At 35.0% G+C, this 25,626-nt stretch overlaps 28 pseudogenes; all 28 read right to left on the bottom strand.

Annotated features, from left to right (window-relative positions):
- Positions 1 to 530: 530 nt before the first annotated feature.
- On the bottom strand, positions 531 to 649 carry LOC120142553 (annotated as a pseudogene).
- Positions 650 to 2,379: 1,730 nt separating this feature from the next.
- Positions 2,380 to 2,498, bottom strand: LOC120142470 (annotated as a pseudogene).
- Positions 2,499 to 2,957: 459 nt separating this feature from the next.
- Positions 2,958 to 3,076, bottom strand: LOC120142498 (annotated as a pseudogene).
- A 2,082-nt stretch (positions 3,077 to 5,158) lies between these two features.
- LOC120142612 lies at positions 5,159 to 5,277 on the bottom strand (annotated as a pseudogene).
- A 494-nt stretch (positions 5,278 to 5,771) lies between these two features.
- Positions 5,772 to 5,890, bottom strand: LOC120142508 (annotated as a pseudogene).
- Positions 5,891 to 6,737: 847 nt separating this feature from the next.
- On the bottom strand, positions 6,738 to 6,856 carry LOC120142488 (annotated as a pseudogene).
- A 175-nt stretch (positions 6,857 to 7,031) lies between these two features.
- On the bottom strand, positions 7,032 to 7,149 carry LOC120142559 (annotated as a pseudogene).
- Positions 7,150 to 8,435: 1,286 nt separating this feature from the next.
- LOC120142605 lies at positions 8,436 to 8,553 on the bottom strand (annotated as a pseudogene).
- A 168-nt stretch (positions 8,554 to 8,721) lies between these two features.
- On the bottom strand, positions 8,722 to 8,840 carry LOC120142565 (annotated as a pseudogene).
- A 170-nt stretch (positions 8,841 to 9,010) lies between these two features.
- Positions 9,011 to 9,129, bottom strand: LOC120142472 (annotated as a pseudogene).
- A 759-nt stretch (positions 9,130 to 9,888) lies between these two features.
- Positions 9,889 to 10,006, bottom strand: LOC120142595 (annotated as a pseudogene).
- Positions 10,007 to 11,060: 1,054 nt separating this feature from the next.
- Positions 11,061 to 11,179, bottom strand: LOC120142604 (annotated as a pseudogene).
- A 1,536-nt stretch (positions 11,180 to 12,715) lies between these two features.
- Positions 12,716 to 12,834, bottom strand: LOC120142601 (annotated as a pseudogene).
- Positions 12,835 to 13,298: 464 nt separating this feature from the next.
- On the bottom strand, positions 13,299 to 13,417 carry LOC120142593 (annotated as a pseudogene).
- A 1,871-nt stretch (positions 13,418 to 15,288) lies between these two features.
- LOC120142588 lies at positions 15,289 to 15,407 on the bottom strand (annotated as a pseudogene).
- Positions 15,408 to 15,856: 449 nt separating this feature from the next.
- Positions 15,857 to 15,975, bottom strand: LOC120142586 (annotated as a pseudogene).
- A 448-nt stretch (positions 15,976 to 16,423) lies between these two features.
- On the bottom strand, positions 16,424 to 16,541 carry LOC120142600 (annotated as a pseudogene).
- A 1,017-nt stretch (positions 16,542 to 17,558) lies between these two features.
- LOC120142510 lies at positions 17,559 to 17,677 on the bottom strand (annotated as a pseudogene).
- A 1,058-nt stretch (positions 17,678 to 18,735) lies between these two features.
- Positions 18,736 to 18,854, bottom strand: LOC120142503 (annotated as a pseudogene).
- Positions 18,855 to 19,299: 445 nt separating this feature from the next.
- LOC120142577 lies at positions 19,300 to 19,418 on the bottom strand (annotated as a pseudogene).
- A 466-nt stretch (positions 19,419 to 19,884) lies between these two features.
- Positions 19,885 to 20,002, bottom strand: LOC120142514 (annotated as a pseudogene).
- A 464-nt stretch (positions 20,003 to 20,466) lies between these two features.
- On the bottom strand, positions 20,467 to 20,585 carry LOC120142550 (annotated as a pseudogene).
- Positions 20,586 to 21,033: 448 nt separating this feature from the next.
- On the bottom strand, positions 21,034 to 21,152 carry LOC120142517 (annotated as a pseudogene).
- A 178-nt stretch (positions 21,153 to 21,330) lies between these two features.
- On the bottom strand, positions 21,331 to 21,449 carry LOC120142497 (annotated as a pseudogene).
- Positions 21,450 to 23,041: 1,592 nt separating this feature from the next.
- Positions 23,042 to 23,160, bottom strand: LOC120142473 (annotated as a pseudogene).
- A 994-nt stretch (positions 23,161 to 24,154) lies between these two features.
- On the bottom strand, positions 24,155 to 24,273 carry LOC120142599 (annotated as a pseudogene).
- A 172-nt stretch (positions 24,274 to 24,445) lies between these two features.
- Positions 24,446 to 24,564, bottom strand: LOC120142539 (annotated as a pseudogene).
- A 744-nt stretch (positions 24,565 to 25,308) lies between these two features.
- LOC120142509 lies at positions 25,309 to 25,427 on the bottom strand (annotated as a pseudogene).
- Positions 25,428 to 25,626: the final 199 nt, after the last annotated feature.

Raw genomic sequence — 25,626 nt, forward strand, 5'->3', positions numbered from 1 at the left:
TAAAGTATAAAATTTCAATAAAAGAGGGGTGCAACATAAGAACTTCCCCGGAGGTTACCCATCCTCATACCACTCTCGCCCAAAAATGCTTGACTACGAAGTTCTAATGGGATCAATTGCATTGTTGCTGACATGATAGCATTGTTAATGTCTTTTTCCCTTTATTTATTTTAAAACTTCTCCTAGTAACCATTTTCTTCCAACTAACCCATAAAATATTTAATTTAACAATCCTCGACTCTTTTCCCACTCGTTCCACCCAGTTTATTTTAAAAAAACACTAAAATTATGATAAAGTATAAAATTTCAAAAAAAAGGTGCAACACGAGAATTTCCTGAGAGGTCACCCATTCTTGTACTAATCTCACTCAAGCACGCTTCACTATAGACTTTTGATGTGGTTTGTTGCATTACTATTTCCATGATCTCACCGTTCATGTCTTTCGTTCTTCGTTCCAACTCGACTCTTTTTTACAAAAAAAAACAAAACCATAGCAAAAAATTAAGATAAAGTATAATGTTTTTTAAAAAAGGTATAACATGAGTACTTTCCAGGAGGTTACCCAACCTAGTACTACTCTCGCCCAAGCACGCTTCACTGGGAAGTTCTTATGGGATCTGTTGTAGTAGTGCTGATATGATCTCACCCATCATGTCTTGCTCCCTTAATTTATTTAAACTCTTCTCCCTATAACATTTTCTTCCAACTAATCCTTAAAATATTTAATTTTGTGATCCCCGACTCTTTTCCTACTCGTTCTGCCTTGACTGGTATAAAAAATAGCAACAACAAAATTTAAGACAAAGTATAAAATATTGAAAAAAGAGGGGGGCAACACGAGGACTTCCAAGGAGCTCACCCATCTGTTGAATTAGTGTTGGTATGATCGCCCCCATCATGTCTTGCGCCCTTAATTTATTTAAATGCTTGTCCATGTAACCATTTTCTTGTGACTAATCCTTAAAATATTTAATTTTGTGATTTCTGACTTTTCCCGCTTGTTCCTATCTGACATATAAAAAATACCAAAAATTCAGATAAAGTATAAAATTTTGAAAACATAGTGGTACAACACGAGGACTTCAGGGAGGTCACCCATCATAGTACTACTCTTCCCCAAGTGGGCTAAAATACAGAGTTGTAATGGGATCGGGTGCATTAGTGATGGTATGATCGCACCCTTCATGTCTTGCACCCTTAATTTATTTAAACGCTTCTGCATGGAACCATTTTCTTCTGACTAATCCTTAAATATTTAATTTAGCAATCCACGATTCTTTTCTTGCTCGTTCCACCCGATCTTAAAAAACACAAAAAATAAAGATAAAGTTCTTGACTATGAAGTTATGATGGGATCCGTTTCATTAGTGTTGGCATGATCGAACCCTTCATATCAATCGCCCTTAATTTATTTAAACGCTTATCCATGTAACCGTTTTCTTTTATTTGATCCTTAAAATATTTAATTTTGTGATCCCCAACCTTTTTCTCTTCTTCCACCCAGGCTCTTTTGGAAAAAACCAAAACCAAATATTAAGATAAATTATAAAATTTTGACAAATCCTTAAAATATTTAATTTTGTGATCCCCAACTCTTTTCCTGCTCATTCTGCCCTGGTTCTCTTAAGAAATAGCAACAACAAAAATTAAAGTAAACTATAAAAGATCGAAAAAGTCGGGTGCAACACGAGGACTTATCGGGAGCTCACCCACCCTGGTATTACTCTCGCGAAAGCAGTTTAACTACAGAGTTTTAATGGGATTCAGGGAATTATTGTTTGTATGATCACCTCCATCATGTCTTGCGCCCTTAATCTATTTCTATTCTTCTCCATGTAACCATTTTCATCCCACTAATCCTTAAAATATTTAAAAAATACAAAAAATTCAAATAATAATATTTCGAACCCTTCATGTCTTGCGGCCTTAATTTATTTAAACGCTTCTCCATGTAACTATTTTCTTCCGACTAATCCTTAAATATTTAATTTTGTAATCCCCGGTTCTTTTCCCGTACTTTTTACCTAGCTCTATAAAAAAACAAAAATTAAGATAAAGTATTAAATTACAAAAAAAAAATTAGGGGTGCAACACAAGAACTTCCCGAGATGTCACCTATCCTTGTACAACTCTCGCACAAGCATGCTTGACTATAGAGTTCTTATAAGATCAGTTGCATTAGTGTTGGGATGATTGTATTGTTCACGTATTTTTCTCTAAGTTTATTTAAACGCTTCTCCTTGTAACCATTTTGTTCCGATTAATCCATAAAATATTTAACTTTTTATCCCCAACTCTTTTCCCTTTCGTTCCACCCCGAATATTTTTTAAAAAAACTACCAAAAAATTAATATAAAGTATAAAATTTTGAAAAAATAAGGGTGCAATAGAAGTACTTCCCAGGAGGTTAGCCATTGTAGTACTACTCTCGCCCAAGCACGCTCCACTACGAAGTTCTAATGGGATACGTTGCAATAGTGTTGGTATGATCGCACCCACTATGTCTTGTACCCATAATATATTTAGACTCCTCTCTATGTAGCCATTTTTCTTCTGACTAATGCTCAAATTATTTAATTTTGAGATCCCCAGCTCTTTTCTTGCTCGTTCCACCAAGACATTTAAAACAATTCCAAAAATTCAAATTAAGTATAAAATTAAAAAAATTAGGGGTGCAACACGAGGACTTCCTGGAGGTCACCCATCATAATACTTCTATCGCCCAAGTGGGCTTGTCTGCAAAGTTCTTTTGGGATCCAGTGCATTGGTACTCCTTTCATCGTACCCTTCAGGTCTTGCGTGCTTAATTTACTTAAACGCTTCTCCATGTAACCATTTTCTTCCGAATAATCCTTGAATATTGAATTTTGGAATCCATGGTTCTTTTCCCGCTCAATCCACATGGCTATTTAATAAAACAAAATATTAAGATAAAGTATAAAATTTCAATAAAAGAGGGGTGTAACATGAGAACTTCCCGAGAGGTCACCCATCCGTGTACTAATCTCACCCAAGCACGCTTCACTGTAGACTTCTGATGTGATCTATTTCATTAGTGTTGGCATGATCGCACCGTTCATGTCTTTTGCCCTTTGTTCCACCCCGACTCTTTTAAGAAAAAAAAAGAAAAACCAAAACCAAAAATTAAGATAACATATAAAATTTAAAAAAAAGGGTATAACATGAGTACTTTCAAAGAGGTTACCCATCCTAGTACTACTCTCGCCCAAGCAAGCTTCACTGGGAAGTTCTTATGGGATCTGTTGTAGTAGTGCTGGTATGATCTCACCCATCATGTCTTTCTCCCTTCATTTATTTAAACTTTTCTCCATGTAACCATTTTCTTCAAACTAGTCCTTAAAATATTTAATTTTATTATCCCAAACTCTTTTCCTGGTCATTCTGCATTGATTGTTTTAGAAAAGAGCGACAACAAAATTTAAGAGAAAGTATAAAATATCGAAAAAAGAGGGGTACAACATGAGGACTTCCAAAGAGCTCACCCATTCAGGTAATTAGTGTTGGTATGATCGCCCCATCATGTATTGCGCCCTTAATTTATATAAATAATTGTCCATGTAACCATTTTCTTGTGACTAATCCTTAAAATATTTAATTTTGTGATTTCTGACAATTTTCCCGCTAGTTACTATCTGACATAAAAAAATACCAAAAATTAATATAAGGTATAAAATTTTGAAAAAATAGCGGTACAACATGAGGACTTCATGGAGGTCACCAATCATAGTACTACTCTAATCCAAGCGGCTTATACTGTGGAGTTCTACTGGGATCCGGTGTATTAGTGATGGTATGATCGCACCCTTCATATCTTGCTCCCTTAATTTATTTAAACGCTTCTCCATAGAACCATTTTCTTCTAAATAATCCTTAAATGTTTAATGTAGCAATCCCCGATTCTTTTCCTGCTCGTTCCACCCAAATCTTAAAAAGCACAAAAATAAAGATAAAGTATAATTTTGAGAGAAAAAAGGTGCAACATTAGAATTTCCTAGGAGGTCACCATCCTTGTACAACTTTTGCACAAGCATTATTGACTGTGGAGTTCTGATGGGATCCATTGCATTATTGTTGGCACGATCGAACCCTTCATGTAAATCACCCTTAATTTATTTAAACGCTTCTCCATGTACCTATTTTCTTCAATTTGATCCTTAAAATATTTAATTTTGCGATCCCCAACCTTTTTTCCCCTCATTCCACCCAAGCTATTTTGAAAAAAACCATAACCAAATATTAATATAATTTATAAAATTTTGACTAATCCTTAAAATATTAAATTTTGTGATCCCCGTCTCTTTTCCCACTCGTTCTTCCCTGGATCTCTTAAGAAATAACAACAACAAAAATTAAAGTAAACTATAAAATATCAAAAAAAGTGGGGTGCAACACAAGGACTTAACGGGAGCTCACCCACTCTGGTATTACTCTCGCGCAAGCAGTTTAACTATAGAGTTTTAATGGGATTTAGGGAATTAATGTTGGTATGATCGTCTCCATCATGTCTTGCGCCCTTAATCTATTTAAATTCTTCTCCATGTAACCATTTTCTTCCGACTAATCCTTAAAATATTTAATTTTGTGATCGTTTACTGTTTTCCCACTCGTTCCCCACCAAAATTTTAAAAATACAAAAAAAAAAATCAAATAATGTATAATATTTCAAACCATTTATGTCTTGCACCCTTAATTTATTTAAACGCTTCTCCATGTAATTATTTTCTTCCGAATAATCCTTAAATATTTAATTTTGTAATCCCTGATTTTTTTCATGCTCTTTCTACCTAGCTCTATAAAAAACAAAAATTAAGATAAAGTATAAAATTTCAAAACAAAAAAAATAGGGGGTACAACACAAGAACTTCCTGAGAGGTCACTTATCCTTGTACCACTCTCGCACAAGCATGCTTGATTATAGAGTTCTGATGGGATTCGTTGCTTTAGGCTGCATGACCGCACCTTTCAAGTCATTCGCCCTTAATTCATTTAAATTCTACTCCATGTAACCATTTTATTCCAACTAATCCATAAAATATTTAAATTTGTGATCTTCGGCTCATTTCCTGCTCGTTACACCCAGGCTCTTAAAAAGACAACTCCAAAAATTAAGATAAATTCAAAATTTTTGAAAAAAGAAGGGTGCAACTTGAGAATTTCTTGGGAGGTCACCCAACCTTGTACTACTCTCACCCAAGCATGCTATACTATGAAGTTATGATGGGATCTGGTGCATTAATGCTGGTATGATCGCACTCTTCGTGTTTTGTGCCCTTAATTTATTATAATGCTTCTCCAAGTAATCATTTTCTTCTAACTAATCCTTAAAATATTTAATTTTATGATCTCTGAATGTTTTCCCACTCGTTCAAGCCTGACTCTTTCTACAAAAAAATCACCCAAAATTAAGATAAAGTATAAAATTTTAAAAAAACAAGGGTGTAACACGAGTACTTTCCAGGAGGTTCCCCATCATAGTACTAATGTCACCCTAGCACACTTCACTGTAAAGTTCTAATGGTATATGTTGCATTAGTGTTGGAATGGTCGTACCCATCATGTCTTGCGCCCTTAATTTATTTAAACTTTTCTCCATGTAACCATTTTTTCATACTAACCCTTAAAATATTTAATTTTGTGATCCTCGACTCTTTTCTTGCTTGTTTCGCCTTGACTCTTATCTCACTTGTACCACATAGGCACTTTTAAAAAACACCAAAATTATGATAAAGTTTAAAATTTCGAGAAAAAGAGGGTGCAACACGAGAATTTCCCGAAAGGTCACCCATCGTTGTACTAAACTCACCCAAGCACAGTTTACTATAGAGTTCTTATGCGATCTGTTGCATTAGTGCTGACATGATTGCACCGTTCATGTCTTTTTCCCTTCGTTTCGCTCCGACTCTTTTATACAAAAAAATACACCAAAAATTAAGATAAAGTATAAACTTTTGAAGAAAAAAAAGGGTACAACACGAGGACTTACCGAGAGCTCACACACCCTGGTATTACTCTCGCGCTAGCACATTTAACTACAGAGTTTTAATAGGATTCAGGGAATAAGTGTTGGTGTGATCGCCTCCATCATGTCTTGTGCCCTTAATTTATTTAAATTCTTCTACACGTAACTATTTTATTCCAACTAAACCTTAAAATATTTAATTTTGCAATCCCTGACTATTTCCAAATCTTTCTACGCCAAATTTAAAAAATACAAAAAATTCAAATAAAGTATAATATTTTGAACCCTTCATGTCTTGTGCCCTTAATTTATTTAAACGCTTCTTCATGTAACTATTTTTCTTACGACTAATCATTAAATATTTAATTTTGTAATCACTAATTCTTTTCCCGCTTATTCCACCTAGATCTGTAAAAAAAACAAAAGTTAAGATAAAATATAAAAGTTCAAAAAAATAAATAGGGATGCAACACAATAGCTTGTAGGGAGGTCACCCATCCTTGTACCAGTCTTGCACAAGCATACTTGATTGCGGAGTTGTGATGGGATTTGTTCCATTATTGTTGGCATGATCGTACCCTTCAAGTCATTTGCCCTTAATTTATTTAAATGCTTCTCCATGTAAGCATTTTATTCCAACTAAACCATAAAATATTTAAATTTGCGATCCCCAACTAATTTCCCGCTCATTCCACCCATGCTCTTTAAAAAACAACACCAAAAAATTAAGATAAAGTATAAAATTTTGGAAAAAGACGGGTTCAACACGATAATTTCCTAGGAGGTCACCCATCCTGGTACTACACTCCCCCAAGCATGCTTGACTACAGAGTTCTCATGGGATCCGCTGCATTAGTACTGGTATGATCGCACTCTTCGTGTCTTGCGCCCTTAATTTATTATAACGCTTCTCAAAGTAACCATTTCTTCTAACTCATCCTTAAAATATTTAATTTTGTGATCTCTGAATCTGTTCTTGCACGTTCTTGCCCGACTTTTTTTACAAAAAAACCAAAAATTAAAATAAAGTATAAAATTTTTGAAAAAATAGGGGTGCAACATGAGAACTTCCCAGGAGGTTACACATCATAGTACTACTCTCGCCCTAGCACGCTTTACTACGATGTTCTAATGGGATCTATTCATTAGTGCTGTAATGATCACACCCATCATGTCTTGCGCTATTAATTTATTTAAAATATTCTCCATGTAACCATTTTTCGGACTAACCCTTTAAATATTTAATTTTGTGATCCCCGGCTCTTTTTCCTCTCGTTCCGCCCCGACTCTTTTAAAAAAGAACATCAACAAAAATTAATATAAAGTATAAATATCGAAAAAATAGGGTGTAACAAGCGGGCTTCTGGGGAGGTTACCCATCCTAGTATTACTCTCGCCCAAGCACGCTTAACTACAGAGTTTTAATTGGACCCATGGAATTAGTGTTGGTATGATCGTACCCATCATGGCTTGCGCCCTTAATTTATTTAAATGCTTCTTAATGTAACCATTTTCTTTCGACTAATCCTTAAAATATTTAATTTGATCCCCATATTTTTTCCCACTCGTCTAACCAGCATCATTTAAAAAAATAACAGAAATTGAGATAAAGTATAAAAATAGAAAAAATAGGGGGTACAACATGAGGACTTCCCAGGAGGTCACCCATCATTACTATCACCCAAGCGGGCTTGACTGTGGAGTTATAATGGGATCCGGTGCATTAGTACTTGTATGATCACACCCTTCATGTCTTACCCCCTTAATTTATTTCAACGCTTCTCCATGCAACCATTTTCTTTCTACTATTCCTTAAATATTTAATTTTGTAATCCCACATTATTTTCCTGCTCGTTCCACCCCGACTCTTTAAAAAATGCCAAAAATTAAGATAAAGTAAAAAAATTCAAAAAAAGAGGGGTACAATATGAGAACTTCCCTAGAGTTCACCCATCCTTGTACTACACTTACCTAAGCATGCTTGACTACAGAATTCTGCTAGGATTTGTGGCATTACTGCTGGCATGATCATACTCTTCATGTATCGTGCCCATAATTTAATTAAACAGTTCTCCATGTAACCATTTTCTTCCAACTAATCCTTAAAATATTTAATTTTGTGATCCCCGACTATTATCCTGCTCATTCCACCCAGACTTTTTAAAAAAACAACACCAAAAATTAAGATAAAGTATACAATTTTGAAAAAAATGGTGCAACAGGAGAATTTCCTGGATGGTCACCCATCCTTGTACAACTCTCGTCCAAGCAAGTTTTACTACAGAGTCCTAATGGGATACGTTGAATTAGTGATGGTATGATTGTACCTATTTTCTTCTGACTAATCCATAAAATATTTAATTTTGTAAATCCTACCTATTTTCCCGTTAGTTCCACCCTGATATTTAAAAAAATATAAAATATTCTGATAAAATTATAAAATTTTGAAAAATAGGGGTGCAACACGAGGACTTCTAGAAGGTCACCCATTATAGTACCACTCTCGCCCAAGCGAGCTTGACTTTGGAGTTCTAATGGGTTCCGTTATATTAGTACTGGTATTATCGCACCCTTTATGTCGTGCGCCCTTAACTTATTTGAACGCTTCTTAGTGTAAACATTTTCTTCCGACTAATCCTTAAATATTTAATTTTGCAAATCTCAGTTTTTTCCCGCTCATTCCATCCAGATCATAAAAAAACCCAAAAATTAAGATAAAGAATAAAATTTTGAAAAAAATGGGGTGCAACATGAGAACTTCCCGGGAGGTCACCCATTCTTGTACCACTCTCGCATAAGCATGCTTGACTACAGAGTTCTGTTGGGATCCGTTGAATTAGTACTGGCATGATCGCACCTTTCATAACTTTCGCCCATAATTTATTTAAACAATTCTCCATGTAACCAGTTTCTTCAGACTAATCCATAAAATATTTAATTTTGCGATCCCTGACTCTTTTCCTGCTCATTCAACCTATACTCCTTAAAAAAACCAAAAAATAAGATAAAGTATAAATTTAAGAAAAAGACAGGTACAACACAAGAATTTCCCGGGAGGTCACCCATCATTATACTAATCTCGCCCAAGCATGATTGACTATGTAGTTCTGATGGGATCCGATGCATTAGTGCTGGTATGATCACACCATTCATGTCTTGTGCCATTAATTTATTATAACACTTCTCCAAGTAACCATTTTCTTCCAATTAATCCTTAAAATATTTAATTTTGTAATCCCCGATTCTTTTCCTGCTCGTTCTACCTTGGCTCTTTTTACAAAAAAATGCACTAAAATTAAGATAAAGTATAAACTTTCAAAAAAATAGGGGTACAACACGAGTACATCCAATGAGGTTACCACCCTAGTACTACTCTCATCCAAACACGATTCACTACGAAGTTCTAATGGAATCCATTTCATTAATGTCGGTATGATTGCACCCATCATTTCTTGTGCCCTTAATATATTTAAACTCTTCTCCATGTAACCATGTTCTTCCCATTAATCATTAAAATATTTAATTTTGTGATCTCTGACTCTTTTCCCACTTTTTCCACCCTAGCTCTTTTTAAAACGAACAACAAGAAAATTAAGATAAAGTATAAAGTATCAAAAAAGAGGGTAAAACACGAGGACTACCGAGGAGGTCACCCATCCTAGTATTACTCTCACACAAGCATGATTAACTATAGAGTTTTAATGGGATCCGGGGAATTAGTGTTGGTATGATCGCCCCTAATATATCTTGCCCCCTTAATTTATTTAAATTCCATGTAACCATTTTCTTCTGCCTAATCCTTAAAATATTAATATTACAATCCCCGAACCATTTAACTCTCGTTCTACCCTAATATTTTAAAAAATACAAAAACTTTAGATAAAGTATACATCTTTTGAAAAATATTAGGGTGCAACACGAGGATTTCCACGAGGTCACCCATCATAGTACTACTTCCGCCCAAGTGGGCTAGACTACGGAGTTCTAATGGTATCCGGTGCATTAGTACTAGTATGATCGCACCCTTCATCTCTTGCACCCTTCATGTCTGGCATCCTTCGTTTATTTAAACACTAAACGATTTTCTTCCGACTAATGCTTAAATATTAAATTTTACGATATCTGGTTCTTTCCCTGCTCGTTCCACCTAATTCTTAAAAAAACACCAAAAACTAAGATAAAGTATAAAATTTCAAAAAAAAGGGTGCCACAGGAACTTCTCAAGAGGTCACCCATTCTTGTACCACTATCGCACAAGCATGCATGATTACAGAGTTTTGATGGGATCCGTTGCATTTGTGCTGGCATTATCACATCCTTCATGTCTTTCACCCTTAATTTATTTAAACACTTTTATTTGTAACCATTTTCTTCCGACTAATCAAAAAATATTTAATTTTGTGATCCCCGAATATTTTCCAGCTTGTTCCGCCCATGCTCTTTAAAAAACACCAAAAATTAAGATAATGTATAAAATTTCAAAAAAAAAAAAAAGTGGTGTAACAAAATAATTTTTCGGGAGGTCACCCATCCTTGTACTACTCTCACCCAAGCAACTTGACTATTGAGTTCTGAAGGGATCCGATGTATTAGTGCTGGTATGATTGCACCCTTCGTTTCTTGCGCCCTAAATTTATTATAACACTTCTCCAAGTAACCATTTTCTTCCGACTAACCCATAAAATATTAAATTTTACGATCCCCGACACTTTTCCCATTATTGCACCAAGGGTCTTTAAAAAACAACACTAAAAATTAAGATAAAGTGAAAATTTTCGACAAGAGAGGTGTACAACACAAGATTTTCCCAGGAGGTCACCCATCCTTCTACTACTCTCGCCTAATAACACTTGACTATAGAATTTTGATAGGATTTGCATTAGTGCTGGTATGATCAAACCCTTCATGTCTTGCGCCATTACTTTAATACAACGCTTCCCAAGTAACCATTTTCTTCCGACTAATGCTTAAAATATTTAATTTTATGATGTATGACTCTTTTCCCACACGTTTCAGCCGACTTTTTTAAACAAAAAATAAACCAAAAATTAAGATAAAGTATAAAAATTCGAAAAAAAGGGGGTCCAACACGAGTACTTCCCAGGAGGTTACCCATCCTAGTACTACTCTTGCCCAAGCACGCTTCACTATGAAGATCTAATGTGATCTGTTGCATTCGTTCTAGTATGATCACACCCATCAAGTCTTTCACCCTTAATTTATTTAAACTCTTCTCCATGCAACCATTTTCATCCGACAAATCCTTAAAATATTTAATTTTGTGATCTCGGATTCTTTTCCCTATTCTTCTGCCTCGATTTTTTAAAAAAATAACATCATCAAAAATTAAAATAAAGTATAAAATTTTGAAAAAAAAGAGGTGTGACACGAGTACTACTCGGGTGGTCACCCATCGGAGTATTACTCTCCCCCGAGCACACTTAACTATGGAGATTTAACAGGATCCGGGAAATTGGTGTTGGTATAAATTTATTTAAATGCTTTTCCATGTAACCATTTTCTTCCAACTAATCCTTAAAATATTTAATTTTGCAATCCCTGATATTTTCCCACTTGTTGCACTCTGACATTAAAAAATAATACCAAAACTTTAATAAAGTATAAAATTTTGAAAAAAATAGGGTTGTAAGATGAGGAATTCCTAGGATGTCAACCATCATATTACTACTCTCACCCAAGTGGACTTGACTGTAGAGTTCTAATGGGATCCATTGCAATTGTATTGGTATGATCACACCTTTCATATCTTACGCCCTTAATTTATTTAAATGCTTCTCCCTGTAACCATTTTCTTTCAACTAATCCTTAAATATTTAATTTTTTAATCCCCAATTCTTTTCCCACTCGTTCCAACCCAGATCTTTAAAAAACCTATAAAAATTAAGATAAAAGTATAAAATTTTAAAAAAAGGGTGCAACACGAGAACTTCCCCGGGTCCATTGCATTAGTGTTTCCATGATTGCTCTCTTCATGTATTTCACCCTTAATTTATTTAAACACTTCTCCATTTAACCATTTCCGTCTGACTAATCCTTCAAATATCTAATTTTGCGATCGCTGACTTTCTTCCCACTCGTTCCACCCAAACTCTTTTAAAAAACAAACTAAAACCAAAAATTAAGATAAAGTATTAAATTTTAAAAAAAAGGATGCAATAGGAGAATTTCACGGGAGGTCACCCATCCTTGTAATATTCTCGCCCAAGCATGCTTGACAACGGAGTTCTGATTGGATTTGATGCAATAGTGCTGATATGATCATACCCTTCCTGTCTTGCATCCTTAATTTATTATAATACTTCTCCATGTATCCATTTTTTCCGACAAATCCTTAAAATATTTAATTTTACGATCCCTTACTTTTTTCCGCTCGTTTCACCCCAACTCTTTTTACAATAAAAAGACAACACCAAAAATTATTATAAAGTATTAAATTTCAATAAAAAAGTAGGGGTACAACACGAGGACTTCCAGGAGGTCGCCCATCATAGTATTACTCTCACACGAGCAGGCTTGACTGCGGAGTTAGTATGTCGTACCTCCAATGTCCTACGCTCTAAATTTATTTAAACGCTTCTTCATGTAACAATATTTTTTGACTAGTCCATAAAATATTTAATTTTATGATTCCCAACATTTTTCACGCTCATTCCACCCAGGCACATTTAAAAAACATAAAAAATTAAGATAAAGTATAAAATTTTGAAAAAAGAGGTGTGCAGCATGAGAATTTCGTAGAAGGTCACCCTTCCTTGTACTACTATCGCCCAAGCACGCTAGACTACGGAGTTCTGATGGGAACCGGTGCCTTAGTGCTGGTATGATTGCACCCTTGATGACTTGCGCCCTTATTTTATTTAATCGATTCTCCATGTATTCTTTTTCTTCCGAATTACACTTAAATAATTAACTTGCGGTCACCTGCTCTTGTCCCACTCGTTCAACCCAACTCTTTTAAAAAAAACAAAATTTAAGATAAAGTATAAAATTTCGAGAAAAAAAGATAGAAGCGACACGAGGACTTCCCGGGAGGTCACCCATCTTTGTGTGACTCTCGCCGAAGCATATTTGACTATAGAGTTCTGATGGGATCCGTTGCACTAAAGCTGGTATAATCACACCCTTCATGTCTAGCGACCTTAACTTATTTAAATGCTTCTCCATGTAACCATTTTCTTCCAAATAATCCTTAAAATCTTTAATTTTGCGATCCCATATTTTTTCCAGCTTGTTGCACTCTTACATTTAAAAAATAATACCAAAACTTCAACTAAAGTATAAAAATTTGAAAAATTTGGGGTACAACATGAGGACTTCGTAGGATGTCACCCATCATAGTACTACTCTCGCCCAAGCAGGCTAGACTGTGGAGTTCTAATGGGATCCGGTGCTTTAGTACTGGTATGATTGCACCCTTCATGTCTTGCACCCTTAGTTTATTTAAACACTAAACCATTTTCTTTCGACTAATCCTTAAATATTAAATTTTGCAATCTCTGGTTCTTTTCCCGCTCGTTCCACCTAATTCTTAGAAAAACACAAAAAATTATGATAAAATATAAAATTTCGAAATAGTGTGATGCAACAGGAACTTCTCTCGAGGTCACCAATTCTTGTACCACTATCGCACAAGCATGCATGATTACACAGTTCTGATGGGATCCGTTGCATCAGTGCTGGCTTGATCACATCCTTCATTTCTTTCGCCCTTAATTTATTTAAACGCTTTTACCTGTAACCATTTTCTTCCAACTAATCATAAAATATTTAATTTTGTGACCCCCGACTATTTTCCCGCTCGTTCCGCCCATGCTCATTAAAAAACACAAAAAATTAAGATAATGTATAAAATTTTGAAAAAAAAAGTGGTGTAAAACAAGAATTTCCCGGGAGGTCACGCATCCTTGTACTACTCTCGCCCAAGCAATTTGACTATTGAGTTATGAAGGGATCCGATGTATTAGTGCTGGTATGATTGCACCCTTCATGTCTTGTGCCCTAAATTTATTATAACACTTCTCCAAGTAACCATTTTCTTCTGACTAACCCATAAAATATTTAATTTTACGACCCCAACACTTTTCCCATTGTTGCACCAAGGGTCTTTAAAAAAACAACACTAAAAATTATGATAAAGTGAAACTTTCTGAAAGTGAGATGTGCAACACGAGATTTTCCCAAGAGGACACCCATCCTTGTACTACTCTCGCCCAATCACACTTGACTATAGAGTTCTGATAGGACCTGCATTAGTTCTGGTATGATCGAACACTTCATTTCTTGCGCCATTAATTTAATACAACGCTTCCCAAGTAACCATTTCTTTCGACTAATTCTTAAAATATTTAATTTTACGATCTCTGACTCTTTTTCCACACGTTTCAGCCGACTTTTTTTTTGTTTACAAAATTAAGATAAAGTATGAAAATTTGAAAAAAAAATCGGGTCCAACATGAGGTTACCCATCCTAGTACTACTCTTACCCAAGCATGATTCACTATTAAGTTCTAATGTGATATGTTTCATTAGTGCCAGTATGATCACACCCATCAAGTCTTTCGCCCTTAATTTATTTAAACTCTTCTCCATGCAACCATTTTCATCCGACAAATCCTTAAAATATTTAATTTTGTGATCCCGAGTACTTTTCCTTATCATTCTGCCTCGACGCTTTTAAAAAATAACATCATCAAAAATTAAGATAAAGTATAAAATTTCGAAAAAAATGATGCAACAGGAGAATTTCCCGGGAGGTCACCCATCCTTGTAATTTTCTTGCCCAAGCACGCTTGACTATGGAGTTCTGATTGGATTTGATGCAATAGTGCTGATATGATCGTACCCTTCCTATCTTGCATCATTAAATTATTATAACACTTCTCCATGTAACCATTTTCTTCCGACAAATCCTTAAAATATTTAATTTTACGATCCCTGGCCCTTTTCCGCTTGTTCCACCCCAACTTTTTTTACAATAAAAAACAACACCAAGAATTAGAATAAAGTATAAAATTAAAAAGTAGGGGTACAACACAAGGACTTTCAGGAGGTCACCAATCATAGTACTACTCTCGCCCGAGCAGGCTTGACTGCGGAGTTAGTATGATCGTACCTTCAATTTCCTGTGCTCTAAATTTATTTAAATGCTTCTTCATGTAACACTTTTTTTCTGACTAGTCCTTAAAATATTTAATTTTACGATTCCCATCTATTTCATGCTCATTTCACACAGGCACATTTAAAAAACACAAAACATTAAGATAAAGTATAAAATTTTAAGAAACGAGGTGTGCAACATGAGAATGTGGCAGGAGGTCACCCTTCATTGTACTACTATCACCCAAGCACGCTTGACTATGGAGTTCTGATGGGATCTGGTGCATTAGTGCTGGTATGATCGCACCCTTAAATTATTTAAACACTTCTCCATGTATTCATTTTCTTCCGAATGATACTTAAAACAATTAACTTGTGGTTACCTGCTCTTGTCTCACTCGTTCAACCCCAACTCTTTTAAAAAGTCAAAATTTAAGATAAAGTATAAAATTTTGAGAAAAAAAAGAAAGGTGCAACATGAAGACTTACCGGGAGGTCACCCATCCTTGTGCGACTCTCACCCTAGTATATTTGGCTATGGAGTTCTGATGGGATCCGTTGCACTAAAGCTGGTATAATCACACCCTTCATGTCTAGCGACCTTAACTTATTTAAATGGTTCCCCATGTAACCATATTCTTCCAACTAATCCTTAAAATATTTAATTTTGCGATCCCATCTTTTTTCCCGCTTGTTGCACTCTTACATTTAAAAAATAATACCAAAACTTCAACTAAAGTATAAAATTTTGAAATTTTGTGGTGCAACATGAGGACTTCCTAGGATGTCACCCATCATAGTACTACTCTCGCCCAAGCGGGCTAGACTACGGAGTTCTAATGGGATCCGGTGCATTAATACTGGTATGGTCACACCCTTCATGTCTTGCACTCTTAGTTTATTTAAACACTAAACCATGTTCTTCTGACTAATCCTTAAATATGAAATTTTGTGATCTTTGGTTATTTTCCCGCTTGTTCCATTTAATTCTTAAAAAAACTCCAAAAATAAAGATAAAGTATAAAATTTTGAAAAAGAGGGGTGCAATAGGAACTTCTCGGGAGGTCACCCATTCTTGTACCATTATCGCATAAGCATGCATGATTACAGTGTTCTGATGGGATCCGTTGCATTAGTGTTGGCATGATCACATCCTTCATGTTTTTCGCCCTTAATTTATATAAATGCTTTTACTTGTAACCATTTTCTTCCGACTAATCAAAAAATATTTAATTTTATGATCCTCGACTAATTTTCTGCTCGTTCCTCCCATGCTCTTTAAAAAACACCAAAAATTAAGATAATGAATAAAATTTTAAAAACACTTGGTGTAACACAAGAATTTCCCGGGAGGTCACCCATCCTTGTACTACTCTCGCCCAAGCAACTTGACTATTGAGTTCTGAAGGGATCCGGTGTATTAGTGCTGGTATGATTGCACCCTTCGTGTCTTGTTCCTTGAGTTTATTATAACACTTCTCCAAGTAACCATTTTCTTCCGACTAACCCATAAAATATTTAATTTTATGATCCCCGACACTTTTCCCAGTGTTGCACCAAGTGTCTTTAAAAAAAAACACTAAAAATTAAGATAAAGTGATTTTTTTAAAAGAGAGGTGTGCAACAAGAGATTTTCCGAGGAGGTCACCCATCCTTGTACTACTCTCGCCCAATCACACTTGACTATATAGTTCTGATAGGATCTGCATTAGTGCCGGTATGATCGAACCCTACATGTCTTGCGCCATTAATTTATTCCAACGCTTCCCAAGTAACCATTTTCTTCCGACTGATGCTTAAAATACTTAAATTTACGATCTCTGACTCTTTTTCCACTCGTTTCAGTCGACTTTTGTTTTACAAAAATTAAGATAAAGTATAAAAATTTGAAAAAAATGGGTTCCAACATGAGTACTTCCCAGGAGGTTACCTATCCTAGTACTACTCTTTCCCAATCACGCTTCACTATGAAGTTCTATTGTCATCTGTTGCATTAGTGGTAGTATGATCGCACCCATCAAGTCTTTCGCCCTTAATTTATTTAAACTCTTCTCCATGCAACCATTTTCATCTGACAAATCCTTAGAATATTTAATTTTGTGATCCCGAGTTCTTTTCCCTATAGTTTTTCCTCGGCTCTTTTAAAAAATAAAATCATAAAAAATTAAGATAAAGTATAAAATTTTGGAAAAAAAGAGGTGCGACACGAGTATTTCTCGGGTGGTCACCCATCCGAGTATTACTCTCCCCCGAGCACACGTAACTACGAAGATTTAATGGGATCTGGGGAATTAGTGTTGGTATGAATTTATTTAAATTCTTTTCCATGTTACCAATTTCTTCTGACTAATCCTTAAAATAATTTATTTTTTGATCCCTGATATTTTCCCGCTTGTTGCACTCTGACATTAAAAAATAATACCAAAACTTCAAATAAAGTATAAAATTTTGAAAAAAATAGGGTTGTAAGACGAGGAATTCCTAGGATGTCAACCATCATATTACTACTCTCACCCAAGCGGACTTGACTGCGGAGTTCTAATGGGATCCGTTGCATTTGTACTGGTATGTTCACACCCTTCATGTCTTGCACCCTTAATTTATTTAAATGCTTCTCCCTATAACCATTTTCTTTCAACTAATCCTTAAATATTTAATTTTTTAATCCCCAATTCTTTTCTCACTCGTTCTAACCCAGCTCTTTAAAATAATATGCAAAAATTAAGATAAAGTATAAATTTCAAAAAAAAAAAGGGGTACAACACGAGAACTTCCCGGGAGGTCACCCATCTTTCTAATAATATCGCTCAAGCATTCTTGACTACGAACTTATGATGGGATCCATTGCATTAGTGTAGCCATGATTGCTCCCTTCATGTATTTCACCCTTAGTTTATTTAAACTTTTCTCCATTATACCATTTTCATCTGACTAATCCTTAAAATATTTAATTTTGCGTTCTCATACTCTTTTCCCACTCGTTCCACCCAAACTCTTTTAAAAACAAACCAAAACCAAAATTAAAGATAAAGTATAAAATTTTAAAAAATACAATGGAGTAGGAGAATTTTCCAGGAGGTCACCCATCCTTGTAATATTCTCGCCCTAGAACGCTTTACTACGGAGTTCTGATTGGATTTGATGCATTAGTGTTGATATGATCGTACCCTTCATGTCTTGCTTCCTTAATTTATTATAAATGCTTCTCCTTGTAACCATTTTCTTTCAACTAATCCTTAAATATTTAATTTTAATCCCCAATTATTTTCCCACTCATTCCAACCCAGCTCTTTAAAATAAACTGCAAAAATTAAGATAAAGTATAAAATTTTAAAAAAAGAGGGGTGCAACACGAGAACTTCCCGGGAGGTCACCCATCTTTCTAATCATATCGCTCAAGTATGCTTGAATACGATGTTCTGATGGGATTTGTTTCATTAGTGTTGCCATGATTGCTTCTATCATGTATTGCGCCATTAATTTATTTAAACTCTTCTCCATTTAACCATTTTCGTATGACTAATCCTTAAAGTATTTAATTTTATGATCGCTGACACTTTTCCCGCTCGTTCCACCCAAACTCTTTTAAAAACAAACCAAAACCAAAAATTAATATAAAATATAAAATTTCAAAAAAATGGTTCAATAGGAGAATTTCCCGGGAGGTCACCCATCGTTGTAATATTCTCGCCCAAGCACGCTTGATTATGGAGTTCTGATGGGATCTGATGCATTAGTGCTGGTATGATCATACCCTTCGTGTCTTGTGACCTTAATTTATTATAACTTTTCTCCATGTAACAACTTTCTTCCAACTAATCCTTAAAATATTTAATTTTGCGATCCCTGGCTCTTTTCCGCTCGTTCCACCCCAACTCTTTTTACAATAAAAAACACCAAGAATTAGTATAAAGTATAAAATTTCAATAAAAAGTAGGGGTACAACACGAGGACTTCCAGGAGGTCACCCATCATAGTATTACTCTCGCCCGAGCAGGCTTGACGACGGAGTTAGTATGATCGTACCTTCTATGTCCTATGCTCTAAATTTATTTAATCGATTCTTCATGTAATAATTTTTTTCTTACTAGTCCTTAAAATATTTAATTTTATGATTCCCATCTTTTTTCACGCCCATTCCACCCAGGCACATTTAAAAAACAAAAAAAATTATGATAAAGTATACAATTTTGAATAAAGAGGTGTGCAACATGAGAATTTCGTAGGAGGTCACCCTTCCTTGTACTACTATCGCCCAAGAACTCTTGACTACGGAGTTCTGATGGGATCTGGTGCATTAGTGCTAGTATGATCGCACCCTTGATGACTTGCGCCCTTAATTTATTTAAACGGTTCTCCATGTATTCATTTTGTTCTGAATGATACTTAAAACAATTAATTTGCAATCACCTGCTCTTGTCCCGCTCGTCCAACCCCAACTCTTTTAAAAAAACCAAAATTTAAGATAAAGTATAAAATTTCGAGAAAAAAAGAAAGATGCGACACGAGGACTTCCCGAGAGGTCACCCATCCTTGTGTGACTCTCGCCCAAGCATATTTGACTATAGAATTCTGATGGGATCCGTTTCACTAAAGCTGGTATAATCACACCCTTCATGTCTAGCGACCTTAACTTATTTAAATGCTTCTTCATGTAACCATTTTCTTCCGACTAATCCTTAAAATATTTAATTTTGCGATCCCATATTTTTTCATGTTTGTTGCACTCTTACATTTAAAAAATAATACCAAAACTTCAACTAAAGTATACAATTTTGAAAATTTTGGGGTGCAACATGAGGACTTCCTAGGATGTCACCCATCATAGTACTACTCTCACCAAGCGAGCTTGACAACGGAGTTCTAATGAGATCCGTTGCATTTGTACTGGTATGATCACACCCTTAATGTCTTGTTCCATTAATTTATTTAAATGCTTCCCCATGTAGCCATTTTCTTTCAAATAAACCTTAAATATTTAATTTTTTAATCCCCGATTCTTTTCCCACTCATTCCAACCCAATTCTTTAAAATAAACTCAAAAAATTAAGATAAAGTATAGAATTTCAAAAAAAGTGTGCAACACGATAACTTCCTAGTAGGTCACCCATCCTTGTAATACTATCACAAGTATGCTTGAATACGAAGTTCTGATGGGATCCGTTGCATTAGTGTTGCCATGATTGCTTTCTTCATGTTTTGCACCCTTAATTTATTTAAACTTTTCTCCATTTAACCATTTTCGTATGACTAATCCTTAAAGTATTTAATTTTGTGATCGCTGACACTTTTCTTGCTCGTTCCACCCAAACACTTTTAAAAACAAACCAAAACCAAAAATTAAGATAAAGTATAAAATTTCGAAAAAATAGTGCAATAGGAGAATTTCCCGGGAGGTCACCCATCGTTGTAATATTCTCGCCCAAGCACGCTTGATTACTGAGTTCTGATGGGATCTGATGCATTAGTGTTGGTATGATCATACCCTTCGTGTCTTGCAACCTTAATTTATTATAACTCTTCTCCATGTAACCATTTTCTTCCAACTAATCCTTAAAATATTTAATTTTGCGATCCCTGACATTTTTTCGCTCGTTGCACCCCAACTCTTTTTACAATAAAAAAACAACACCAAGAATTAGTATAAAGTATAAAATTTCAATAAAAAGTAAAGGTGCAGCACGAGGACTTCCAGGAGGTCACCCATCATACTACTAGTCTCCCCTGAGCAGGCTTGACTGCGGAGTTAGTATGCTCGCACCCTTAATGTCATGCGCTCTAAATTTATTTAAACGCTTCTTCATGTAACATTTTTTTCTGACTAATCCTTAAAATATTTAATTTTACGATTCTCGGCTCTTTCCACGCTCATTCCACCCAGGCTCATTTTAAAAACACCAAAATTTGAGATAAAGTATAAAATTTTGAAAAAAATGGGGTACAACATGAGAATTTCGCAAGAGGTCACCCTTTCTTGTTCTACTATCGCCCAAGCACGCTTGACTAAGGAGTTCTGATGGGATCTGGTGCATCAATGCTAGTATGATCGCACTCTTAATGACTTGCACCCTTAATTTATTTAAACGCTTCTCCATGTATTCATTTTTTTTTCTGAATGATACTAAAAATGATTAATTTTTCTATCACCAGCTCTTGTCCCATTCGTTTAACCACAAATCTTTAAAAAAAACCACAATTTAATATAGAGTATAAAATTAAAAAAAAAAAAAAAGAGGTGTGACACGAGGACTTCTTGGGAGGTCACCCATCCTTGTGGCTCTCTCGCCTAAGCATATTTGACTATGGAGTTCTGATGGGATCCATTGCATTAAAGCTGGTATAATCACACCCTTCATGTCTAGTGACGTTAATTTATTTAAATGCATCTCCATGTAACCATTTTCTCCCAACTAATCCTTAAAATATTTAATTTTGCAATTCCAAATTTTTTCCACTTGTTGCACTCTGAAATTAAAAAATAATACCAAAACATCAAATAAAGTATAAAATTTTGAAAAAATAGGGGTGCAATACGAGGACTTCCTAGGATGTCACCCATCATAGTACTACTCTCACCCAAACAGGCTTGACTGGTGAGTTTTACTGGGATATGTTGCATTTGTACTAGTATGATTAAACTCTTAATGTCTTAACCCTTAATTTATTTAAATGCTTCTCCATGTAACTATTTTCTTTTAACTAATCCTTTAATATTTAATTTTTTTAATCCCCGATTCTTTTCCCACTCGTTCCAACCTAGCTCTTTAAAATAAACTCCAAAAATTAAGATAAAGTATAAAATTTCAAGAAAAAAGGGGTGCAACACGAGAACTTCCCGGGAGGTCACTCATCCTTTTAATAATATATCTCAAGCATGATTGACTACGAAGTTATGATGGGATCTGTTGCATTAGTGTTGCCATGATTGCACCTTTAATTTATTTAAACGCTTCTCCATTTCACCATTTTTGTCTGACTAATCATTAAAATATTTAGCTTTACGATCGCCAACAATTTTCCTGCTCATTCCACCAAAACTTTTTTAAAACAAACCAACACCAAAAATTAAGATATAAAATATATAAAAAATGGTGCAATAGGAGAATTTCTCGGGAGGTCACACATCCTTGCACTATTCTCGCCCAACAACACTTGACTACAGAGTTCTGATGGGATCTGATGCATTAGTACTAGTATGATCGTACCTTCATGTCTTGCGTCCTTAATTTATTATAACGCTTCTCCATGTAACCATTTTCTTCCAACTAATCCTTAAAATATTTAATTTTTCTATCCCTGGATCTTTTTCGCTCGTTCCACCCCAGCTCTTTTTACAATAAAAAATAACACCAATAATTAGTATAAAGTATAAAATTTCAATAAAAAAAGTAAAGGTGCAACACGAGGACTTCTAGGAGGTCACCCATCATAGTACTACTCTTTCCCGAGCAGGCTTGACTGCGGAGTTAGTATGATTGCACCCTTAATGTCATGCGCTCTAAATTTATTTAAAGCTTTTCCATGTATTCATTTTCTTCCGAATGAAACTTAAAACAATTAATTTTGTTATCATCAGCTCTTGTCCCGTTCCTTCAACCCCAGCTCTTTTAAAAAACAAAATTTAATATAAATTATAAAATTTTGAAAAAAAAGAGGTGCGACATAAGGACTTCTTGGGAAGTCACTCATCCTTGTGCCATTCTCGCCCAAGCATATTTGACTATGGAGTTATGAGGGGATCCGTTGCATTAAAGCTGGTATAATCACACCCTTCATGTCTAGTGACCTTAATTTATTTAAATGCTTCTCCATGTAACCATTTTCTCCCGACTAATCCTTAAAATATTTAATTTTGTGATCCCAAAGTTTTTCCCTGCTTGTTGCACTATGACATTAAACAATAATACCAAAACTTCAAATGAAGTATAAAATTTTGAAAAAAAGGGGTGCAATACGAGGACTTCCTAGGATGTCACCCATCACGGTACTACTCTCATCCAAGCGGGCTTGACTACGGAGTTCTAATGGGATCTGTTGCATTTGTACTAGTATGATCACACCCTTCATGTCTTGTGACATTAATTTATTTAAAGGCTTCTCCATGTAACCATTTTCTTTTCCCGAATTCTTTTCCCACTCGTTCCAAACCAGCTCTTTAAAATAAACTCCAAAAATTAAGATAAAGGTTAATATTTCAAAAAAAGAGGGGTGCAACACGAGAACTTCCCGGGAGGTCACCCATCTTTGTAATAATATCTCTCAAGCACGCTTGAGTACAAAGTTCTGATGGGATATGTTGTATTAGTGTTGCCATGATTACACCCTTAATTTATTTAAACGCTTCTCCATTTTACCATTTTCGTCTGACTAATCACAAAATATTTAATTTTACGATCGCCGACTCTTTTCCAGCTCGTTCCACCCAAAGTCTTTTAAAACAAACCAACAACAAAAATTAAGATAAAGTATAAAATATCAAAAACAAATGGTGCAATAGGAGAAATTCCCGGGAGGTCACCCATCCTTGTACTATTCTTGTCCAAGAACGATTGACTATAGAGTTTTGATGGGATTTGATGCATTAGTGCTGGTATGATCACACCCTTCGTGTCTTGTGTCCTTAATTTATTATAACACTTCTCTATGTAACCATTTTATTTCGACTAATCCTTAAAATATTTAATTTTACGATCCATGGCTCTTTTTCTGCTCGTTCCACCCCAACTCTTTTTACAATAAAAAAACAACACCAAGAATTAGTATAAAGTATAAAATTTAAACAACAAAAAAAAGTAGGGGGTGCAACACGAGGACTTCCAGGAGGTCACCCATCATAGTACTACTATCGCCCGAGCAGGCTTGACTGCGTAGTTGGTATGATCGCACCTTCATGTCTTGTGCTCTAAATTTATTTAAATGCTTCTTCATGTAACCATTTTTTGACTAATCCTTAAAATATTTAATTTTTGGATCCCCAGCTCTTTTCCCTCTCATTCCGCCTAGGCAAATTTAAAAAAACCAAAAATTAAGATAAAGTATAAAATTTTGAAAAAAGAGGGGTGCAACATGAGAATTTCCCGGGAGGTCACCCTTACTTGTACTACTAACGCCCAAGCACGCTTGACTAAGGAGTTCTGATGGGATCCGTTGTATTAGTACTGGTATGATCACACCATTCATGACTTGCACCCTTAATTTATTTAAAAGTTTCTCCATGTATTCATTTTCTTTTGAATTATGCTTATAATATTTAGTCTTTCGATCCCTGGCTCTTATCCCGCTTGTTCAACTCCAACTCTTTCAAAAAAGCAAAATTTTAGATAAAGTATAAATTTTCGAAAAAAAGAGAGGTGCGACACGATGACTTCCCGGGAGGTCACCCATCCTTGTACCACTCTCGCCCAAGCATATTTGACTATGGAGTTCTGATGGTATCCGTTGCATTAGAGCTTGTATAGTCACACCCTTCATGTCTAGCGACCTTAATTTATTTAAATGCTTCTCCATGTACCATTTATTCTGACTAATCCTTAAAATATTTAATTTTGCGATCCCCGATTTTTTCCCTCTTGTTGCATTCTAAAATTTAAAAAATAATACCAAAACTTCATATAAATATAAAATTTTGAAAAAATAGGGGTGAACCACGATGACTTCCTAGGTTGTCAACCATCATATTACTACTCTCACCCAAGCCGATTTGACTGTAAAGTTCTAATGGGATTCCTTGCATTTGTTATGGTATTATCATACCCTTCATGTCTTGCGCCCTTAATATATTTAAATGCTTCTCCATGTAACCATTTTCTTTCAACTAATCCTTTAATATTTAATTTTTTAATCCTCAATTCGTTTCCTAATCATTCTAACCCATCTCTTTAAAATAAACTCCAAAAATTAAGATAAAGTATAAAATTTCAAAACAAGAGGGATGCAACACGAGAACTTCCCTAAAGGTCACTCATCCTTATAATACTATTGCTCAAGCATGCTTGACTACGAAGTTCTGATGGGATCCCTTGCATTAGTATTGCCATGATTGCACCCTTAATTTATTTAAACGCTTCTCCATTTAACCATTTTCTTCAGAATAATCCTTAAAATATTTAATTTTGCGATCCCTGACTCTTTTTACGCTCGTTCCACCGAAACTCTTTGAAAAACAAACCAACACCAAAAATTAAGATAAGGTATAAAATTTCAAAAAAAAATGGTGCAATTGGAGAATTTCCATAGAGGTCACCTATCCTTGTACTATTCTCCCCCAAACACGCTTGACTACTGAGTTCTGATGGGATCTGATACATTAGTACTGGTATGATCGTACCCTTCATGTCCTGCATCATTAATTTATTATAACAGTTCTCCATGTAACCATTTTCTTCGGACTAATCCTTAAAATATTTATTTTTACGATCCCTGGCTCTTTTCTCGCTCGTTACACCCCAACTCTTTTTACAATTAAGAAAATAACACCAAGAATTAGTATAAAGTATAAATTTCAACAACAAAAAAAGTAGGGGTGCAA

Source organism: Hibiscus syriacus, unplaced genomic scaffold (genome assembly GCF_006381635.1).
Source record: "Hibiscus syriacus cultivar Baekdansim isolate YM2019G1 unplaced genomic scaffold, ASM638163v2 tig00110830_pilon, whole genome shotgun sequence".
Classification (NCBI taxonomy): Eukaryota; Viridiplantae; Streptophyta; class Magnoliopsida; order Malvales; family Malvaceae; genus Hibiscus; species Hibiscus syriacus.